The sequence below is a fragment of the Carassius auratus genome, unplaced genomic scaffold (genome assembly GCF_003368295.1).
Source record: "Carassius auratus strain Wakin unplaced genomic scaffold, ASM336829v1 scaf_tig00216514, whole genome shotgun sequence".
In the NCBI taxonomy this organism is placed as follows: Eukaryota; Metazoa; Chordata; class Actinopteri; order Cypriniformes; family Cyprinidae; genus Carassius; species Carassius auratus.
In genome coordinates, this window is record NW_020528609.1 from 277,871 (window position 1) to 300,608 (window position 22,738).

The 22,738-nt window shown below is 41.3% G+C and overlaps 1 long non-coding RNA gene across 1 annotated transcript; it reads left to right on the forward strand.

Moving 5' to 3' along the window:
• The first annotated feature begins 648 nt into the window (after window positions 1–648).
• Window positions 649–1,537, forward strand: LOC113098326 (uncharacterized). Its single transcript, XR_003288991.1, has 3 exons — window positions 649–879; window positions 969–1,067; window positions 1,360–1,537. It is a non-coding gene; the product is annotated as an uncharacterized LOC113098326 (long non-coding RNA).
• Window positions 1,538–22,738: the final 21,201 nt, after the last annotated feature.

A 22,738-nucleotide genomic window follows, 5' to 3' on the forward strand; every position in this document is an offset into this window, starting at 1 on the left:
TTTTAATTGGTATCTTGGTGAACGACTTGGTAGACTTGGTGTCTACTTTGGTTTAATTGTTCAATGAAATCTAATTAGTGGTAGCAACGTTGTTTGTGTACCTTGTTAGGGGCCTACCATTAACTTCAAATTACGTTTGACGTACCATTAAATATTAACGTTTGTTAGCGTGTTAACAGTCTATTGAATAATATAAAAGAATGTTGTTTGACTGGAATGATAGAAGATACATTTGCAACACTAACCATATATTTTTGCATGTTAAGTCTTTCAGGAGATTGTGTGATATACATTAACTTAAGAGTTCTTAAAATAAGTTTTTTTTTTTTTGCACTATTGAGGTGTGTTTTCTCTAATACTATGCATGTGCAGAACTGTTCTGTGTACCAGTTGAAGTTGTAAGCATGTGAATGCAAAACAATTTTTTTTTTAATTTTTTTTTTATTGTTATCTATACAAAATATAATGGACCGGTTCATAATTCCTTATAACTTTTAGGTCTAGTTTCACAGACAGGGCTTGGATTAAGCCAGGATTAGGCTGTAGTTAAATTTAGAACATTGAAGTAGCTTTTGTAAACATGCATTTAGAAAGAAAAAAAACACATTACTGATGTGCATCTTGAGACAAAACCATGGGACTGACACCTTTTTTTTATTTTTTTTGTAATACCCAATAGTTGCCAGATGCTGTCCTGTTGAAAATTCTTCTTTACGTGATCCTGGAGGAGGGGTGATGCTACATTACTAAGTCCGTCTTTGGTTTGTTCCAAATTCAGAAGTCTGCTGTACTGTATACAGACTCCTTTCGAAAGAGGGCACAATCCAGCTGGCTTGACTGAGTATCTTCTTTTACAGATTTGATTAGAGGTTTAAAAAGGTGCCATAACATTACATTTCTCAGTTGCCATGTCTGAATGTTTATCTTTGTAATAATGCTGTTTTCATGCTCCTCATCTCAATATACAGGTGGAACAAAATGGAGAACAAGTCTAAGCCATGTCAGGAATTCAACAAAATGTACACTCTGCAGACACTGCGACGAGGTTTACAACAACTGCTTACCAGGTGTGCAAATTATGCATGAAAATGTAATCACCGCTCTGTACATGATGACAAGATGCAATGGGAATAATCATTAATATGGCTGTGCATGCATGTCTACTGTTAATAAAGCAATTTAGGTATTAAAGTCACCAATTTCTTATGAATAGTAAAATGCAGCAGCTAGAGTTCTTCCTAGAATCAGGAAGTATGACCAGATTAGCCCAGTTCTGTAAACCCTGTACTGGTCCCTATCAAACATCGTATAGATATTAACATCTTCAATTATATTAATCTGTTCCTTTCTTATTCGAAGGTCACTGCAGTCACCCGGATAGAGTACGTATCCAGACCAGATGGTGGATCGCACCTAGAAAGGACCTCTACAGCCCTGAAAGACAGCGGAGACCAGGACAACTAGAGCCCCAGATACAGATCCCCTGTAAAGACCTTGTTTTTTCTCCATTTTGTCACCGGTGGAGTTTTGGTTCCTTGTCGCCTCTGGCTTGCTTCGTTGTGGTCACTTCATTTACAGTGATATCATTGACATGATTGCAAACGATTCCACAGATACTATTTAAACTGAACCGAGCTGAAGGATGACATCACTGAATTGAATGATAAACTGCCTTTTAAACTGACTACAAACTGAGTTTACTAATGTCCTTCTGCATTATTGACTGACACACTATTTTCCTATTTAATACTGTAAAGTTGCTTTGCTTTGAGCTGTATTAATTAAAGCACTATGTAAATAAACGATGCTTGACTTGACCATGTTGCAAGAGGAAAATGAGGAGAGATGCACATCCACCCTGGGTTTTACAGTGATTGGTGCAAGATGCTGGAGAAGTAACTCTGTATACCTCATCAGTTCTGATCTAAGAGTCTTGAAAATACCTCCGGATTGTTGTTAGTGATTCTGATTGATATTTTAGTCTGCTTGCTTACTGGATATATTTTATACGGTTTACATTGTAAAGCACTGACTTTGACAACTTACTAACCCAGTTACAAATTTAACAGCTACTTTATACTATATATATATATATAGTTGTTTCTTGAAATACTACAAATATAACCGCAAATTATGATTTTAAATAAAGGTCTCTGAGAGACTTCTCTCTTTTCAGTCATTTGTGTATATAGCCTATAATAAATATACAACATACACCCAGTAAGTGCCACTCTCGTATATAAATATAAATTGTTTTATTTCACACAAACAATGATACATGCATAAACATTCAGCTGGAAATTAACGTTTAGCAAAATGATCTTATTTCTTTGTTTATATTTGATCAATATTTTAAATCAAATAATATACAATACTGACCTTTATACTTATTTAAAAAAGTATTAAACATAATCATAAGTGTATATAATTATTTATTTGTCTTGTTGCCGCCGGCAGCCTCCTCCAATTTCCGGGTATTAGCGACAGCTGCCATCCGGTTTTATTGGCAGCCACTTCCTGCTGCCAGTGACAGCCACTTCCTGCTGACAGCTGCCGATTTTTCGCTGAACCCCCTCTCAGTCACTTGCTAATCATGCTAACAATTTTTAAAAATGTTTCATTTTTTAAGGAGGATAATCATGTAATGAGTAACAGTGGAAGGCTGTAATACCTCAGATACTTTGATGTCCTGAGATTCAGACAATACAAACACACACAGACATCTGTTTCCACAGAGTCAAGATTGCTGTCCTTCCATCACATCTCTCTCTTCTCCCCCACTTCAGCCTCTTCACCCATCATTCCCTCCATTCACTTCACTCAGAAAGATCAGATGAAATATAATCTTCAGTCAATGCAGGTGAATTCAGTCAGGTTTGGTGTCATTAGAAAAGTGTGACTTGTGTCCAAAGAAACAGACCAGGAATCTAATAGAAGTGAGAGAGTTTAGAGATGCTTTGTCTGCTGCAGATGGTGTGTTTTTCCCACGGTCTCCATCTTAATGACTTAGTGTTCCTCAAAGAAGTGTGAAATCCCAGTCAATGCAAACTCCAGATGTTATGTCATGCCTCCATCTGGAAAATGATTATCCTGCTCACACTATGACTATAAAGCATTAGAAAGGTCTGAAGATTCAAAATATTATATTATCATGATAAAAATTGCTGAGAGTAATTTCTTAATTTTTGTCAGGTCTGCAAAATCATGCGGTATGGGCCTCCTATGATTCACTGTGAAAAAAAAAAAAACATGACTGAAAATATTGCGCTTATCTGTCTTAAAGCCACCTCTGGTGTTCTCATAATAATAAAGGACATGTATAATGCTGTGGTAATCGATATAGACTTTATTACAGTAGATTGTAATGTTCAACCTCATTCTGCAGTAAGAAACCACATCAGATCACAAAAGAGAGTTATTTAAAATTACAAAAATAATAGCAAGCACAAGGTGGCATACTTCATAGTAATAGTCAAAAGCTATAACTGAGTTATGTAGGTTTATGAAGGAGAGTGAGTGGAGCTACTGTTTAAATCATAGCAAGCACGAGCAGCCTATTAAATAACATTAGCCATAACCTCAGACTAATAATCAGACGGATGAGTGAGATCAACGTATTACAACATATTCACCTAAGTCTTACATGATAAAATCAATTTTTAAAAAACACTGGCATTTGTTGTCTTCTGATTTGGAGCTGAGCGATATTTTTAGACATCCTCCTTGATTGTACACAAACATGCTAGGAATTTAAAAGACAGCTTGGTACATGCTCTTTTTCAGAGCGTTAACCCTCGTGCATCTCAGAGTTTACTTAGTCCTATACAGAAGGGCAATTATCGTTGTGGGAATTGTGCTCAGTGTAACAATACTTTTAAAACATCATTTTTTTGTCATCCTAGAACTGTCAAAAAATATAGCATCAAATCTGTGATTACTTGTGTTTCCACTCATGTTGTGTATTTGATCCGTTGTCCTTGTGGTTTAGGCTATGTGGGAAAAACGTCACGTCAATTGAAACAAAGAATTAGTGAACATAAGACATACACTTTTGTGGGATTGAGAAAGTAACTTTGCCACCTAGAGGTGGAAACATTGAATTACTTCTACAAAGACGCGAACTGTTTTGGATTTACACCCTTCAAACTTTATCACCTATGGGTATGAACGATGAAGCATTATTTAATGTAATGTTATAGTCATGCAATTGTTTTAGAATAAAATTAGCAGATAGCTAGCAACAGCTTGCTTTAAACTTTAAACTAAAATGTTTTATAGGTAATTAACTGCACATTGTCTTAGGCCTATACATACTGTGGATTATTAAGGTTAAATTTTACTATAAACTCTTGCTTAATGATGTAAGCACACTTTATAATTTCAGATGTGTATGTTTTTCTAAGAATTAATGATTTGTTATACACCGATTCAGACACTGACGGGCAGACAGTCCAATTGCTTTAACCATTCATTGTAATGTATCGGCTCAAAGGAGTCATAAGGTCGCGAATCAGACTTTAGCGGACATGTTGTGTGGGGAATCCTGGCTGTTAGGACGTCGCGAAAGATTTGTCAATACACACACACACACACAAAACATTTCATAACTGGATCTATTTTTTTGTTGTGTTTATTTAAAGTTATGTCAGCTGCATGTGCGGAATGCTTGTCACAAGTTGTAAGAGAAGATAAAGCAACTTTGTTTGACTGCAATTCACATCCAGCGATAATTCAGCAGGAATAATTTCCGATTGCACCACGTGAAACATGGATTCGTCTTCTGACCTTTAGGCCCTGTGTCCACCAAAGCGTTTTTCCCCGTGGCTAGTGTATTTTTCCTGCTGTTCTCAATGTGAGTGCCGCGTTTTTTAAAACGCCAGGAGCATGCCGAGCGCTGAGCGTTCAGGCTTTTTTTTCTGGCCCCGAGAGTTAAAGAATGTTCAACCTTGGATAAAACCATAGGATAAAATGCTGCGCTCATCATCACTGTCACTTTCTAGTCAGCTAACCAATCAGAGTGCAGAAGGGGCGGGCCAAATAACTCACCGCTAAATTGTCACAACTGTCATTTTGTTACAACGACGTGTCAACAAGCGCTACAACGAGAAAAAATGGAATAGAAATTAATATTGCTAGTTTTTTAGCATCCAGAGCATTTTATTCGGAAAAAAATTATTTACCAAATCAGATAAAAGTAACAGTTTAGTGGATATTCCGTTGCGCCACAAAAAGCGCTCACAGGTGGGCGTTTTCAGCAGAGCGCTGGCGTTTTCAGCTGCCTAAAACTCTTTGGTGGACACAGGGCCTTAGGATGATTTTTATGCGAGGAGAGGGCAAAGACAGAACTGAAGACGGAGAGTGTCCGCGTGGGAGAGGGGCGATGTGCTCGTTCTCTCCATCAGTATCCTGCTTCATTCACAAAACCCAATTACAGATCAAATAAGGCTTTGGCGGGACAAAAAATTGTTTTGGCGGCTACATTGATCCTTTTCAATGTAGGAAAAACCCTGAAGTCATGCCCATTGTCCGGGAACACCCTGCCAAGGCCCAACAGGCCCAGCAGCGGCATTACAACCAGGCAAATTCCTGGCCACCTGGCAGGGACCGTACACCATCTTGTGACTTCCTCTCTGTGCCGTGGCCTGCCTCCAAGACTCAGGTATGGGCCTTTTTGGGGTTGGCTGGCTACTACCGCCGCTTTATCCCTAACTTCTCCTCCTTAGCTTCTCCCTTGACAGACCTGATCTGGTAGGGCCAGCCAGAGAAGATCCTTTGGAGCCCAGAGACAGAGGCAGCATTCCAGTGGATAAATACTGCTGTTTAGAGCCCCCGACTTCATCCGCCCCTTCCTGCTGCAGACGGATGCATCCGATACTGGGTTGGGAGCCTTTCTGTCCCAGGGCCATGATGGCAAGGAACACCCAGTAATATACATCAGCCAAAAGCTGACCCCAGCAGAGCCGACCAAGCTCCTCTGCAGTGGATGGCCCGAGCTAAGGACACGAACGCCAGGGTGACTCTGTGGTTCCTCGCACTCCAGGACTTCAACTTAACTGTGCAACACCGGGGAATGAAATTCCCTGCAGTGCTGTGCCAGGTCTGATGATTAAGGAGGTTCCCACAGAAACCTGTGATCTCAGCCACCTAATACCGGAACATGAAGCCAGATGACTGTATTCCTAAGTAGAGCAATGTCCAAAATATCATTATAGAGTATCACAGAGTAACATGAAGGAATATTAAACTAAACATAAGAGCAGCATGTATTCCAGTTTTTAGATGGAGGACAGCTGATTGTTAAGTGGTCTGAAGGCTTGAAGATAGAAGCTGTTCTTCAGTCTGGTTGTCTGTGATCAGATGGATTGGAAGAGTCTGCCAGATGGCAGTGTGGCAAACAGGTGATGAGCAGGGTGAGTGCAGTCCTTGATGATGCAGCAAGCCTTTCTCAAGCAGCGAGTCTGATAGATGTCCTGTAAGGCTGGGAGTTTATGTCCAATGGTGAGTCCTGCTGGTCTCTCTCAAGAGCTTCGCGGTCCAAAGAAGAGCAGTTACCGTACCATACAGTGATGCAGCTGGTCAGAATGCTCTCTATAGTGCAGCAGTAGTAGTTTGACATGATGTTAGAGGAGATGCCAAACCTCTTCAGTCTCCGCAGGAAGTAGAGATGCTGACGGGCTGTTTTCACTATGGTCAATGGAGTGTAGGCTCCAGGAAAGATCCTCAGAGATGTCAATGCCAAGGAACTTGTAGCTCTTAACTGTCTCTATTATCTCTCCATTGATGTGAATGGGAACGTGACCCTCTCTGTGATTTCCTGTAGTCCACGATCATCTCCTTGATTTTGCTGACATTTAGAGAGAGATTGTTATCAGCACACCATGCTGTGAGTCCAACCTCATCTCTGTAGGATGTCTCATCGCCATTAGTGATGAGTCCTAGGATAGTTGTATCATCAGCAAATTTGAGTATGATGTTGGAGCTGTGCTTAGCAGATATTGTGATATTGCGCATAGTTGTATCGTCAGCAAATTTGAGTATGATGTTGGAGCTGTGCTTAGCAGATATTGTGATATTGTGCAAACTGCTCCACATGCGTTGGGGGTCAGACCCATGACTCCACTCTGTCCCTAAAGTCTCTTTTGGCTTATTTGATGGATCTTTGAAGGTCATACCTGGACTTCTTGTAAGCAGTTAAATCCCCAGAGTTGAAGGCCGCAGTTCATGCTCTTAATTTGGCCCGCACCTCACCGTTGACCCATGGTTTCTGGTTTGGAAATGATTTAACATGGGACCATATCCTCTGTGCATTTGTTAATGTGTCATATCACAGAGTTTGTGTATTCCTGTACCACCACCTTTAGTGTTGAGTAGTAGTGATCTAATGTCTGATCATCTTGTGTAGGGAAATTTATGTGCTGGTAGAATTTGGGAAGAACTTTCCTAATATTCACCCTGTTAAAATCCTTGTTCCTTTTGCTCAATTGGTAGGGCAAGTGCAAGGTTGGGGGTTAGATTCCCCGGGAACACATGATAGGTAAAAATTGATAGCCTGAGTGCACTGTAAGTCGCTTTGGATAAAAGCGTCTGCTAAATGCATGAATTAAATTTAATTTTAATTTAAAATTCCCAACGATGAAAGCAGAGTCAGGATGAGCAATTTCTAATCCATTTATGGTGTTGTACAGTTCGTCCAATGCTTTAGTTTTGTACACATGAGGCAGGATGTAAACAAGTGTAAGAACTCTCGCAGGAGGTAGGATGTAAACAAGTGTAAGAACTCTCGCAGGAGGTAGGAGAGGCGCACTTTAATAGAGAGCAGTTCGAACTCAGGGGAGCAGTGTGTAAATAAAAATGTAACATTAGTGCTTCAGCGAGTGTTAATCATAAAGCACACGCCTCCCCCTCTGCTCTTACCAGAGTTTAGTGATCTGTCATGATGAAAAACTGAGAATCTAGGCTGTATAATAGCTGTATCTAGTACTTCTAAATGTAACCACGTCTCACAGAAAGCCAGAATGCAGCAGTTACGAATGTCCTGCTGGTATGTGATTCTCGCATTAAGTTACTCAAGTTTGTTATCCAGAGATGTATGTTGGCTAACTGTCTGAACAAATGTAAGTATAGTTAGTAAAATGAATAAAACAAAAAAAAAAACATGAAAAACAGGAAAGTTTGCACAGAGCACTCGTCAGCGACGCCATCGTAGCGGCATGCCGGAAGTTCATGCCGGAGGAGTGCAAGTCGCGACACTAGCATCTCTGTAATCTGTAATCAGGGTGGACTGGTGGCCGAGGAGGTAATAGAGGAGCTCTAGGACTGCCCACTTGACGGCCAGTGCCTCCTCCTCGACGATTGCGTACCATCACTCCACTGAGGTCAGCTTTCGGCTGATATAGATCACCGGATGTTCCTCACCGTCGAGGACCTGGGAGAGGACGGCTCCCAACCTGGTATCGGATGCATCCGTTTGCATCAGAAAGGGGCGATTGAAGTCGGGGGCCCTGAGCATGGGCTCGGATGTGAGGGCGGCCTTCACCCGCTGGAACCCGCACTCTCCGTCTCCAGGTTCCAAAGGACCTTCTCTGGTTGCCCCTTCCTGGTCAGGTCTGTCAGGGGAGAGGCTAAGGAGGAGGAGTTAGGGATGAAACAGCGGTAATATCCCGGCAACCCCAAAAAGGCCCGTACCTGAGTTTTGGTGGTGGGCCGCGTCGTGGAGAGGATCGCCGACACCTTCTTCTCCTGTGGTCGAATGAGGCCGTGACCCACTTGGTAGCCGAGGTACTTGGCTTTGGTGAGGGCCAGGTGACACATTAGGGGAGTTGACGGTCAGCCCAGCCCGGAGGAGCTCCGACAACACCTTCCGCAGCCATTCCAGGTGATCCTCCCAAGTCTCGGAATGTATGACCACATTGTCCAGGTAGGCGGCCGCGTAGGTCTGGTGATAGTGACCCGCCGGCTCTTCCCTGGTATCCCCATGGACGCAGGTGATGAGCAGTCTGGCTTTGGGTACGGGCAGTGGAGGAAGGACAGTCGACCGGACAAGGGTGACCCCACTGCCAGAATCGAGGAGAATTCGGGGAAAGGGCGGCGCTCGCTCCCCAGCCGCCCGGTCTTGGGTGGCCTCCGCCAGCTCGATAGCCTCCACCAGCTCATCGACATTGGTGGGGTTCCTCATACCAGCCGCCTGCCAGAGAGGGCAGCGTAGGGCCCATAGGAGGCGGTCCACTACTATACGCTCCGCTACCTGGTGTATGGTGGGAACCCTGGCCAGTAGCCAGTGTTGGGCGAGGCGTGAGAGGTCAGTCATTTGCACATTGGCGGGCTGCCGTGGGTTGTAGGACCAGTCATGGAAAAGTTGGGCGGCGCCAATAGGCGACAGTCCAACCCGCCCCAAGATTTCCTTCTTCAGCTCTTCATATGAACCGCTCCACTCGAGGGTAAGCATAAAGTACACCCGTTGCGCTTCTGTCAGCAACGGTGCCATGATCCACGCCCACTCATCCCTGGGTAAATGCATCCCGGGCTGCGACCACCTCAAACATCTGGAGGAATGTCTCGATGTCATCATGTGCCGTCATCTTAGGAATGAGCTGGGTAGCCTGGGCTCGGGGTCAGGTAGCGGAGTATGCAGGGTGGGGGCCATGCAGAAGGCGGCGAGCTTGTCGGGAGGCCATGTGCTCCATGATCATGATCATGAAGTGCTTCTGCAGATATTCCATCAATGGATGTGGTGGGATCCTGGTTGGTAACTTCTTCACTGCAATGCCCGCATTCTCGACCAGTGTGACGGGGGGGAAGAAGTACACTACAGGAGCATCAAGGTGAGTTCCCCGAAGGGTGGATTTTTAACGTTGACAAACGTGAGGGGAAAGTAGTCATCGTGAGGGGTTTCCGGTGCTCAGTGCTCGGCCTTCATCTCTCTTTCTCTCTCTCTTGATGCACAGTGCTGTGTGGGTCCGTGAAGTCCGATACCATTGAACCCTTATTGGCTTGCCTTGGGGACATCAAGAAATGGCTGTCCAATAGCTTTCTTCGACTAAATGAAAATAAGACAGAGGTAATCGTCTTTGGCCCCCCAAAGTTGAGAAGTGGTCTCATAAATGAGCGTGGCAAGCATTTCCCCTCAGTCTCCTCTCAGGTCAGGAACATTGGTGTCATTCTGGACTCTGAACTTTGCTTAACTAAGCAAATTAATACAGTTGTCAAGAACAGTTTACCAGAACTTTTAATGACCTGGAGAAAGTCATTCATGCTTTTATTACCTCCCGTCTTGACTACTGTGATTCATTATATTTGGGTCTTCCTCAGTCATCCATTGCACGCTTATAGATGGTGCACAATGCTGCTGCAAGGCTGTTGAATGGGGGGAAGAAAACAGATCACATTACATCAATTTTAACCTCTCTTCATTGGCTCCCTGTCTATTTTAGAAGGCTTTTTCTATTGCTGCCCCCCGTTTCTGGAACCAACTTCCACTGGACATTCGCTATTCACCTTCTATTACATTTAAAATGAAGTTGAAAGCATGTCTTTATTTCCAGGCTTTTTATGTTTGGATTTTATCCATGTTCCATTGTTTTTCTGTGTCATCTATTTTGTTTATTTTATGTTTATCTTTGACTTTGTTCAGCGCTTTGGTCAGCTTTGCTGTGATAAATGCGCTATATAAATAAACTTTACTTATTTTTTCTAAGAACTCTTATATGCTTTGAACTTGTTTTTGTTGTTAGAATAAGACCCTCATTCTTCTTTTTCTTTTCCTGTTTTATTTTATGGTGTGATTATTGTTTTTTCGCTTTTTTTCTATTTGGCTGTATCAACACATGAAGTTTTAATAACAAGGTTTGCCTAATCAACAACACTGGTGGACCACAATCAAGTAATCAATACCATAGTATAAATACAGCTGGCTTACCTCTTTCCATTGATGGTTTATCAGCATGCTGGTTCGCTCGTTCAAACCATGTTGGACAGAAAACTCCTCCCTGGCCTCTTTGCCGCAACCAGTCAACCCCAAGGCTACTCCACAGCACCGTGACACTGCAATCGAGCCCCAGGTCGCATCTCACTGATGGGCCTCAGCTAGAGTGGCCACCTGCCTCCCAAGGTGCTTAGATCTACCTTTGCCTCCCCGGCTTCCTCATATTGCTCGGCCAGGCAAAAAATCCCACCATAGGGAAGTGGACCGTGTGAAGTCTGAGGCAATCCTTGATCAAATCTGACGTCCAGCCTTCAAGCAAGTTAAACAAAACAAAATTATATGACTTATATATTAACATGCATAAACCTAATCTTTCTCCCACGTCTACCCCATTTCCAAAAGGATAAAAGACAAAACAAACCTCCGGACTCACCTCAGCGGACTCCACCGTCTTCCTCTGGAGCAAGGCCCAGCTCTGCACATTCATCAAGCTGTGCCATGCCCATGATCCTGCATCAGATGTCGGCAAGAGCTTCCAGGCTACATAACCTTACCTTTTCCTTCCTACGACCTATGAGACTTACCCATTTGAGGTGTGTGCTCCCATCAGATGCCGATGAGAGCCTCCCGGCCACAGAACTGTGCATTTCCTTCTACGCCCGACAGACAACCTTTCCTTTCCATTTTACAGCCGCAAAGCTGACCTATCCTTTATACGTGTATCCAGCTCCCGTGGGAGGTTGGCGAGAACCTCCTTTTCCATTCTACGGTCGTCAAAGGCTTACCTGTCCGATGTCGCAAGTGCAAGCTCCCATAGGACGTCGACGAGAGCCTCACAGCCACCCAAACTTACCTCTTCCAACCTAGGTCCTGTGACACTGACCCAGCAGATACAGCGAGCTTGAAGTTCATGTTGGATGCTGGTGAGAGCCTCCTGGCCACACAACTTTACATTTCCGTCTTACATCCGGAGAGGCTTACCTGTACGATGCTGTGAGAACAAGCTCCCGTCAGACGTCTGCGAGAGTCTCCTGGCTAGACAAACTCACCTTTTCCTTTTCTATGGTCGGCGAGACTTAACCCTTTGATCGTGTGTGCTCCCGTCAGACGTCGGTGAGAGCCTCCTGTCCAGACAACCTTACTTTTCCAATCTATTGGCGGGCGAGACTTATCCCTTCGATCGTGTGTGCTCCCATCGAACGTCGGTGAGAGTTTCCCGGCCACATAACTTTACCTTTCCATTTGACGGTAGGCGAGGCTTAACCATCCAAAGCCATGAGTCTCAACCTCCCGTCAAATACTGTCTAAACTCCCTCCGCTATCCTCACATCTTTTCCCCCTGCTTGGCGAGGCTTACCAATTCGATTGGAGAACTCCATTGGATGCAGCGAGAGCCTCCCAGCACAGGTTTTCTTTTCCTACCCCATTGGATGCAGCAAGAGACTCCCAGCACAGGTTTTCTTGTCCTCTCCCTGTCCGGTGAGGCTTACCCATCTGATGCGTGTGCTCCCATCAGACATCGGCAACAGTTTTCCCGGTCGCTTGCCTTCAAGCGAGTCTCATCCATCCGATGCCATGAGTATCGACCTCCAGTCAGATGTCGCAAGAGTCTCCTTGTCAGTCAGCCCAAAAACCTTTTTATCTGCCAAACTGAGAGGACCCAGGAGTCTTAGGCCCAATCCCAATTCTACCCCTTAGGCCTTCCCCTTTCCGGTGTCTTGATTCTCTTTTGGTTGGAAGGGTAGGGGTAAGTTGAACAGCCGGATAGACCTTCAAATTAAGATTTTTTGGGACCACACTTCAAACGAAGGGGTATGCATTATTTTGGCAACATGGCTGCTACAGCGAACAAAAAGACACCTAAATGTAAACTTTTTTTTAGCATAAATAAAGATTTTTAACTAAAAGTAATCATTTGTTTTATGTTACATTCAATTGTGAGTTCATATTAACAGGATATGTTACTCATAAAAATGTTTGCAAAAAAATGCTAATATTTGCTAACGTCATATTATTACAGACCACAGCATATGTCTGATCAGGGCGATAACTGCCTTAGACATTGATGGGGGCTAATCCCCCAATAATTAGAAATCACTAAACTATTTTCTCAAATATTGCCTATTCGAGAGAGAGAGAGAGAGAGAGAGAGAGAGAGAGAGAGAGAAATGGAAGTTGCGTGTATTTGCATCTGTGTGTTTACCTTTTTAGAGTGAGTTTACTTAAAAACAGTGATTGTATCCTCTTATCGCTGGAAAATAAAATGTACCGATTCAGTATTTAAACCCCAGACAGCATGCCAAACACTCATACCATACCTCTGCTAATTATATGTAAGCGTGAACTCATGAAATTAGGTTTTAGTAACAAGGTTCAGAAGGAGCGCGTCAGATACGTAGCCTAATCAACACCGGTGGACCACAATCAAGTAATCAATACCATAGTTTAAATTCCGCTGACTTACCTCTATCCATTGAGGGTTTATCAGCATCCCTCCTACAACGCATCTCCTCACTTTGAGTTTACTTACAACTAGTAGGGGAGGGGGGGGGGGTACTCTAGGTTTGGGCCATTCGCGAGCTCGGAGCCCTTCCCCGGACAGCACACCAAATATGCATACCATACCTCAGTTAATTATATGTAAGCGTAAACTCGTGAATAATAATATGTGTTCAGTTGTTGAAATGTGCCATAAAAGTTTATAATTGAACTTGATACCTTAATAATAAAAATAAAAAAAATAATAAAATAAAAAATTGGTCAGACATCAACATTGCTCGTGACATACAAGAAATCTATAAATCCATTGTGTTTATTAATGCTTTTGTAAGTAATTTCACACAATCCCTGTGTGTTTGTTTACATTGCATGCTACAACAGTGTCAGTTCACCATTTTAGCGATGCTGAGATAAAATTACATTAGTTTAAGTTTGAAGAACTCACGACGATGCCATTTTGATGTATTCAAGTGGAGGTGACGCATTTCCAGTTCGAGGGTGGAGCTCCACTCACCCATGGTCTGCAGCCAGACCCTTCTCCTATTTAACATGCTCGCACCTTAATCTACCACGCGGTGCAGAGTAGACGTGCAATTAACTTACATTACAGCTCAGATGGAATGTCAAAGAGAGACGGGTGCTCCTGCCAAATTTCTGCCAAATATTTTCTTCCATTTCGTGGGTCCAAATAGACAGAAGAAAGCTTTATTCTGAAACGAAGCCATGCTTGCTGATATGGTGGTCTAACTCCTCCCCGAACTCCCCGCTGCTCTGTATCTTGCTCTCTCATTGACTGTGATGACTTTCACCTTGATATTTTATATAACTGACTCGCTGAGGCCAGACTATAAAGATGCTCAGGACAGTTGACGGGCCACTGCTGCGCATCGTCACAAAAGCTTATCTTTCTCACGTGTTGTTAAGCCATACCACTTGTCGATTTAAACATTAAAGCATCCAAAAACTAGACGCGGAAAAGCTGAACAGAGTAGCGCACGAGAGAGAGAGCCGCGTATCACGGACAGCGACACTGAACCGAGCTCTCTTCTGCGAAGTTCACCTCGAAGTTCCTTCTGCACCCGAACGAACAAATGCAAATCGCAGTTTGAACAAACAAAAAGATGTGAAAGAGCCCAATTCAACACCACGGTGTTCTGGTGTTCAGGGCTCGCGCAGAGAAAGGCGTCTCAAAACACTAGAACATCGAATTTGCTTATTTTTGCTCTTGTGCCGACAAATACATACAAAATATGTCAAAATATCCACCTTGGAAATTATCCTCGAAAAAACTGTAAGTTATTTCTTAAGTGAAAGTAAACAGTTGAGGAAAAAAATGGGATGTGTATTATATTGGATGCGTTCATCGTCTCTTAAAGTGACGGCGCCTAATTTAGCTACTGGCTGCTGTAATGTTAATCCAAGAAAATGAAAATGAAAATCACTCACTGCTCTTGACTGAATTTCTTTGTAGTTTTAACAGTCAAACCAAAAATTATTCAGAAACCAGATATCATTTTTGATATATATAGCAAAACTGTAATAATGTGAGAAATGTTGAAGGTGTCTGAATAAATGTAGGTTTGATTGTATATTTCATTTTTACATTGAAGACTATCCAGTGCTATTATTTGGTTTCTAGATTAATCTAGATTAATTTCAAGATCACAGTGAGATTAATCTAGATTAAAAAATTTTATCTATGCCTACCACTAGTCAGAACACTTTTCACACAGCAGGATTTTGAATCGCTGACAGGTCCAGATATTTAGCATGGCAAATATCTCACGAGCATCTGCGACTCGTCAGCGATTCTCTCTTGCTCATTCACACTGCATGATAGGCAAATCGGTGCTCGTTCACACGAGTGACAGTGATTTTAGGCATTTGTCTGCGATTTCCCAAAACCTGTTGACGAGCCAAAAAATTGGCTAAAATCGTGCAGTCTGAACTTGGCTTTAGTTAAAAAAAAAAAAAAAAAAATTATATATATGTATGTATATATTATGATTTTTCAGTTGCTAAAAATGTATTACATTTTATACCTGTATACAGTCACCATGATACTTACACATCATTGATATTGTACAGATTTTTTAACAAAACAAATGTTTCACATCACTTTCAGGATCGAAGTGCTGCAACAAATGTACTGTATATGAGACTGACCCTGTTGTTGTAGCTGGTTGCTCCCAAACAGTTGAACAGTGAGTCTCAGGTAATTGTCCATATTTTAGCCACATCTGAAATTCCATACAAAGCTTAAAAGTTAACATGAAAAATGTGATCTGAGCATTCTCTCTCTTTTTAAGTTTATTTCCTAATATAATTTTGCAGAAGTCCAGTCCTATGAGAATGCAAAACAGACCTACAAGTGGAGAGAATACAGAGAGACAGCAGCTAGATAGATAAAAAGCAGCTGTACAGATGTAACCAGTGAAATCACTACCTCTTTTGTCATGTTTATGGTTGATAAATAGGTGCTCATATAATTACAAAAATTATTTTTTTCAGATATCCTGCATTTTGCTTTTCAGATTCAGACTTCAAGAACGATGACTATTATGCTGTGTATTATGACCGTGCCTATTACATAGGAAGAGTAACAGATCACTGTCTATGTGAAGTTGTTGACGTCCCTCATGTCAAGTTCAAGTTTCTACACAAAGATTTGTTACGCAACGCATTCTCTCATGGCCAATGGGAGACAACATTAAGTGTGTTCATCCTATGTGGATCTTTATGGACCGGTTACCCATAACCCATTCAAAGTTTTTGACATGTTTGAAGTAGTTTTAGCATTCCAGCAGCGCACAGTCACAGTAGGTTACACACTGCCCTGATTGTCACCTGGCAGATATAAGGTTAACCCTGACCGCTGCTTAACTGACATTTATCTGCCTCAACCACCTTCCATTTCTGCAGTAAATTAATTGTCATTTAGTTAACAAATATTTAGGATCACTTTGCATAAAGAGTTATTGGCGCTCTATTCAACAGAATTTTTATCTGTCCATGTTACAAATGTTATTTCATTCAGGATATATGATCTTTAAATTTGATAGTAAATGATGACAGATTATTATAATATGTTGTGTGCTTGTTCTATTTGCCAGTATTTTTGTTGGCTTTTAGTTTATGAACATGCCAGAATCAGAAATGCACCTTTAAGTTTATAGAACAGATAATATTAGATGGCCACCCTGCCTGCATGGAAGCCCTATTATCAGTTTTGTGAACAATACACTTAACTATGCCAAATTAGGAACAAAGCAAAACATGAACTGGGATTCAACCATAATTGTATTCAACTGAATTAGATTAAGTACACTTAGTGCTAAAATTTACACTTTTTTTTCTGGCCATGTTACATATGTTACATTTTAAATCAACTCAACTTTTATAAAAGTTTACTAGTTTACCACTGCCTTTCAAACAGCTGCATCCCAGGTTTTCTCAGCATGTTAACCTGAGGACAATGGCTTTCTCCATGAAGACTGATTTTGTAGGCTAATGTCCTTGCAGTTAGGCCTAAACTGTGGAATTGCCCAGGTGTCTTCATGGTATTGTTTGTCAACTCTGTTACGGACAAATTAGGCAATGTGTGGAAAATAACAATAAATCATGAAAGGAAAGATCCTTCTTGTATCATTAGACAAACAGTCCTTACATTCCAGCATTCGGAACTGAGATAATATTTCACCTATCCATCCCTTTAAAAAAATTACAAATATCCATGTCTTCACTTAATTGTCCACCTGGAGCAAGTATTTCTATTCTGAAAATGTATTATATACAATATCCACTAAAAAAAGATGAATATTGTTGAAATATTAAAAGGGTGCATCATATCTCATATATGTTTATGAGATTTTAAACAACAGTTGTTTAGTTTTTGTGTGTGTGTGTGTGTGTGTTTTGAAAATAGTTACTTAACAAAGTTGACCCTTTAAGTAACACAATTGTACGGAATTGTCCAGTGGATTCTGTTACCCTATTGTCAGCATTGTAATTCTACCTTGGGAACAGAGTTTGACAGAAACAGAGTTGACCATTTAATTTTATTTTTGCCAAAAATTCCACTTGCTAACATAAATGTTAAGAGCATGTGGAACTAATGAAATCATGATTAAAATACCTATAAATAACCCAATGTATGATCAGTAATCAATTTAGTTTTCCTTTTGATATTGTGGTAACAGTGTTGACGTTCTTCAGAATAACTCTTGGTATAAGATCTTTTTAGATTAAAATATTTTCTCAGAGAGAGCACACATACTTTTCAGTGCTTCATATCTTATCAGGCAGGGAAAGTGTCAAAACTTCCTATATCTTACATAGCTGTTCACCAATTTAAAGGCAAAATATTGTACAATAACAGAGTTGACAAGATTTATGGACACCCTTTTTAAAGTTATTTTTAAACAATTTAATGTTGTAGAATTAAGTCCAATGGTATTTAGGGCTTTTAAAAATAAAATGAATAAAATATTACAAAAAGAAAAATACATAATATGTTTTAATATATATGATATACACATACACAATGATATATGACGGAAGAAATGCACTCATTCATACAACGGGAAATCATAATTTTAAACTATTTATGACACTTTTTACACAAATTATTATATTGTTATTGACTGTATCATCTTGTAATTCATAACAATAAATAACAAAAAATAGAACCATTTGAAAAAAAGCAGAAAATAAATAATGTCTTCGGACACCAAATGTACCTGCAGTTATAGAATCACCCAGATGCACTTACTCAATTCCTGCTGTGTGAATAAATAAACATAAGCTACGGCAATGTGCAATTACTCAGGAATTAATATATTTTATTTGTTTTACCAGTTTTCATAATATAGACAGTGCAAAAGTCTTTGGTATATATACATATATATCACACCTGAGCATGGTAATCAATGTCTTTAGGATCATAATAAAATCACTGCCATAGAGCTTCTCTTAAACCAGAGACAGTTGATGGACTTGTGTTCATAGCTTATAAAAAGAAAATAATAAAAAAATATTAATAAAATTGTGATTTGCATGTGCTAAAAAAGTTAACAGAATACACATCCTGTACTTGTTTTGCACTACTTCAGTAACATATACATGTTTTCATTTAATAAAAAACTCTTTGTCATCACTTGGTCTAGATTTTGTTTAACTGCTTAAATTTGCACTAAACATTTTTTTATTTACTCTGTAACAAAAGCTGTTCTATCTAAATTGATTTTGTTTTGTTTTTTAATGGGGCAAAAGAAAATCATGTTTTTGTATTATTTAAAAGCAAATGTAAACATATCAGGGCATATATCTAATATCGTAAAAAAGTTACATTTATATATATCGCCCAGCCCTAGCAACAAGTGCACTGATATTACCATCCCACGTATCTAGTGTCACAGGGTGGAAGGAACAGGTAAGGGCAGAACTCAAGTGAAAGCCCTGGAGGCTGGATTTTATTATTGCTGTGATAGATTGGTGATGACGGGGGTTTGGGGTGCCGAAGTGCTCTCAATCGAGTCCAGGTGCAGGTGAATCCGTGAGGTGCTCGTAGCAGTGCTGTGCGGTCATAATCACCCCCCCCCCCCCCCAATTGTTGTCCTGGTCTGGCAGCCAAATATGGTGTTAGTATAGATGGAATAAGGGGTGGGTCGGTGGGTAGTGACCCCCATCAGACCTGCAAAAGCTGACCAGATCCGGGAAAGGCCATCTGCATTGGAGTTGGCTGCTCCGGCCCGATGTTGCAGTTCAAAGTGGTAGTCCTGGAGTGCAAGGAACCAGCTTGTTACTCTGGCGTTTGTTTTTTTAGCGCGGGTCATCCATTGGAGGGGCACGTGGTCCATAACGAGAACGAACCTCCACCCCAGGAGGTAATAGCGCAGCTCCAGGACTAGGGATGGGTACCGAAACCCCGTATTAAACTGGCCCCGGGGCTAAATTATGAAAGACCGTAGTATCAGTAAGATCTGACGGTACCGGTTCTGCTTTCGGTACTGGAGGGGAAATATTAATGTACTATGTATTTTTGCTTAATAATGTCATCGTGCACATTTTATCTCACCAAAAATTTCTAATGTGCGATCATATTAAGACGTTTGTCTGTGAGATCTGCGAGATCGCTCATGCGCGCCGCGGAGGCTGTCTGTCAGTCACACACATACATACACCACAACGAGCATGACACACGCACAGACATAACAGTATGAAAACTCCCACTTAGTAATAAAGAGTGACGATGGTGAAGAGATTTGCTTAATGTTATCATGCACATTTTATCTTACCAAACATTTCTAATGTGCGATCATATTAAGACATTTGTCTGTGAGATCTAAGCGATTTCTCATGCGCGCCGCGGAGGCTGTCTGTCAGTCACACACACACACAACAAGAACGAGCATGGCACACACACACACGCGAAGGGGCTGTTCACATATCGCGTCTTTTGCGCGCTCAAGTTCGTTATTTCAAATGCAGGTGCGCGGTATGCACGCTCATAATGGAAGCGACGCGGTCGCGACGCGCACGCGGTGTGACGCGCTCGTTTTTTACAAGTGTGTCCGCACCGCATTGAGTAAAAAACATCTCAACTTTTCAGAATGCCGCAAGCGCACCGCAGGTCATGTAAATTCCTCACCGTTTCCATAACAATGTTGAAGCTCAGCCAAGATGAAGGAACAGCTGATAGCTGGATGTGGATTTTTTTATTAATTTAGTAACAGTGCTACTGCAAACAGTTTTTAGTGCTGCAAATCCATTCATCCATTGCTGAAATTTTCACGTTTTCATGGAAAGAGCAGGTCATGGTTGCTATGCCACAGTGGACTCCTCAGGAGCGCAAATGCCCGAAGGCTTTGGGGAAAAAAATCAGAAAGCGGCGTGCCTATCGTTTTCCACGCGTTTTTAGACGCGATATGCAAACGGCCCCTTACAGTACCAAAACTCCTGCTTAATACAAAGAGTGACGATGGCGGAAACAGTAAAACGTTCCAAAGTGTGGTTATGCTTCACTAGAGTGGATGAAGTGGTTGTCATAAGATGCAGTGGTTGTCAACAAAATGTGCAACAAAATTTTAGCATGTAAAGGGGGAAACACGAGCAATCTGTCAAAGCATCTTTCAAAAGTGCATTATGTGCAGACAGAAAAATGCAAAGTTTTCTACTGCCTAACACAACACAAAGTACCGATAAGAATACCGTTAAAGTACCGGACCGTTAAGCAGTAGTGGTAAGAGTAGTAATACCGTTAAAACCTTAACGATACCCATCCCTATCCAGGACTGCCCACTTGATGGCCAGAGCTTCCTTCTAGACGGTGGCATAGTTAATCTCGACCGGGGTCAACATTCTGCCGATGTAAAGGACGGGATGCTCCTCACCCTCCTGAACTTGAGACAAGACGGCCCCCAGTCCCGTCGGAAGCATCCGTTTACAGCAGGAAGGGGCAGCTGAAATCCGGGGCTTGCAGGACTGGCTCCGAGGTAAGCGACATCTTGGCTGTAGCCTTTCGGAGGGGCACTGCTTTGGGGTACCGGGTGGCATAGTCCACAATCCCCAAGATGTGTTCGTGGCCGAGGGCAGACTTAGGCAACGGCCCTACGAGGTCCATCCCGATGTGCTCAAAGAGCACCCCAATGTTGGGCAGTGGAATCAGCGGACTAGGGGAAGGTTTTCGTGGAGAGGTTTTTTGTCAAGCTGGGCAGGCCTGGCAGAAACGATTGAACTTGGCTTTCAGCCCGGGCCAGTGGAAGCGGTCCTGGAATCGGTGGGTGGTATTTTCGGCCGCAAGGTGGCCGTCCAGTGAGTGCGAGAGCCAACTCTAGCACCATTTCCGTCTTTGTCTGTAGTACCACCAACAAAGTCTTTTCCTCCCCGCTTTGCTGTGCGACACAGTAGAGAATGAGTCGGTCTGTTGTTCGTTATCTGGCTCGGCTCAGTGTTCATCTTCAGTTCTCTCTTCACAGCAGTTCAGTCAGTGTACTGTTTGGGTAAATGAATTACTCCGGGATATTGGTTTGTTTGAACTCAGAGGGAGTGTCAGCCACATTAAACAAGTTAACAGCTTAAGTAATTTGTGGATTAATGCGTTTTGGAGACGCGAACCGTTTAAAACGATTCAGTTCGATTTGGTGAACTGGTTCAAAAAGATCCGATTACATCGAATGACTTGTTCGCGAACCAGATATCACAAACTTCTTTGTTTTGAACTCTCTCTGACAACAGACACGGAAGAGAAGACAATGCTGAATAAAGTCATAGTTTTTGCAATTTTTGGACCAAAATGTATTTTCGATGCTTCAAAAAATTCTAACTGACCCTCTGATGTCACATGGACTACTTTGATGATGTTTTTCTTACCTTTTTGGACCTGGACAGTAGACCGTACACACAGCTTCAATGGAGGGACTGAGAGCTCTTGGACTAAATCTAAAATATCTTAAACTGTGTTCTGAAGATAAACAGAGGTCTTACGGGTTTGTAACAACATGAGGGTGAGTTATTAATGACATAATTTTGCTATCTGGGTGAACTAACCCTTTAAACTAAACTCTAACACTGTTTGAGATAAAAGAATCAAACCAACTTTAAAATATTCCAAATATTATTCCCTATGATGCACAAGACTTGGTTTTTCAGATTATGCCTTTATTGTTTTTATATATATACACAATACTGAATCCATATTTTTCACATTTATTATACTGTATTCACTTTTATTAAACTCTGATGTCGATAAAGCTATCAAACCAACTGTAAAAATCTCTCAGTATTATTCCTTATAATGCACAAGGACTGTAAAAATGTAATTGTAAACTGTTCACTATATTAATTATTGTAATTGCATCTCACTAATCTAAATCAAAAGGAGTATTTTCCATCTACTTTAAAAAGGCTGGCTGTGATGCCAAAAGTCCCTGACAGTCAATGACAATTTTAATACCAATCTTTTCTACACAGTTCAGCATGGCTGAGAGGGCTAAAAAAAAAAATGTCAACAATACCATATATTAACATATAGTGATTGAAGTGAATAGAGATAATTTATAATATAAATTCTGAAATGTATGGTTTAGTACAATATCTGCATTGATACAGGATACATAGACATACGGTTTTATAAAAAAAATAAAAAATACACAAACATCTAACCATTCATATTCCTAATAGTACAGATATATTTATGTTGAAATGTAGACTCTCTCTATGTTCAGATCTGCATTTATAAACCAAAGATTAGTAAAAAAAAAAAAAAAAAAGATTTACTATTATATAATTAGAATAAAGAAAATATAAAATTCACAATTT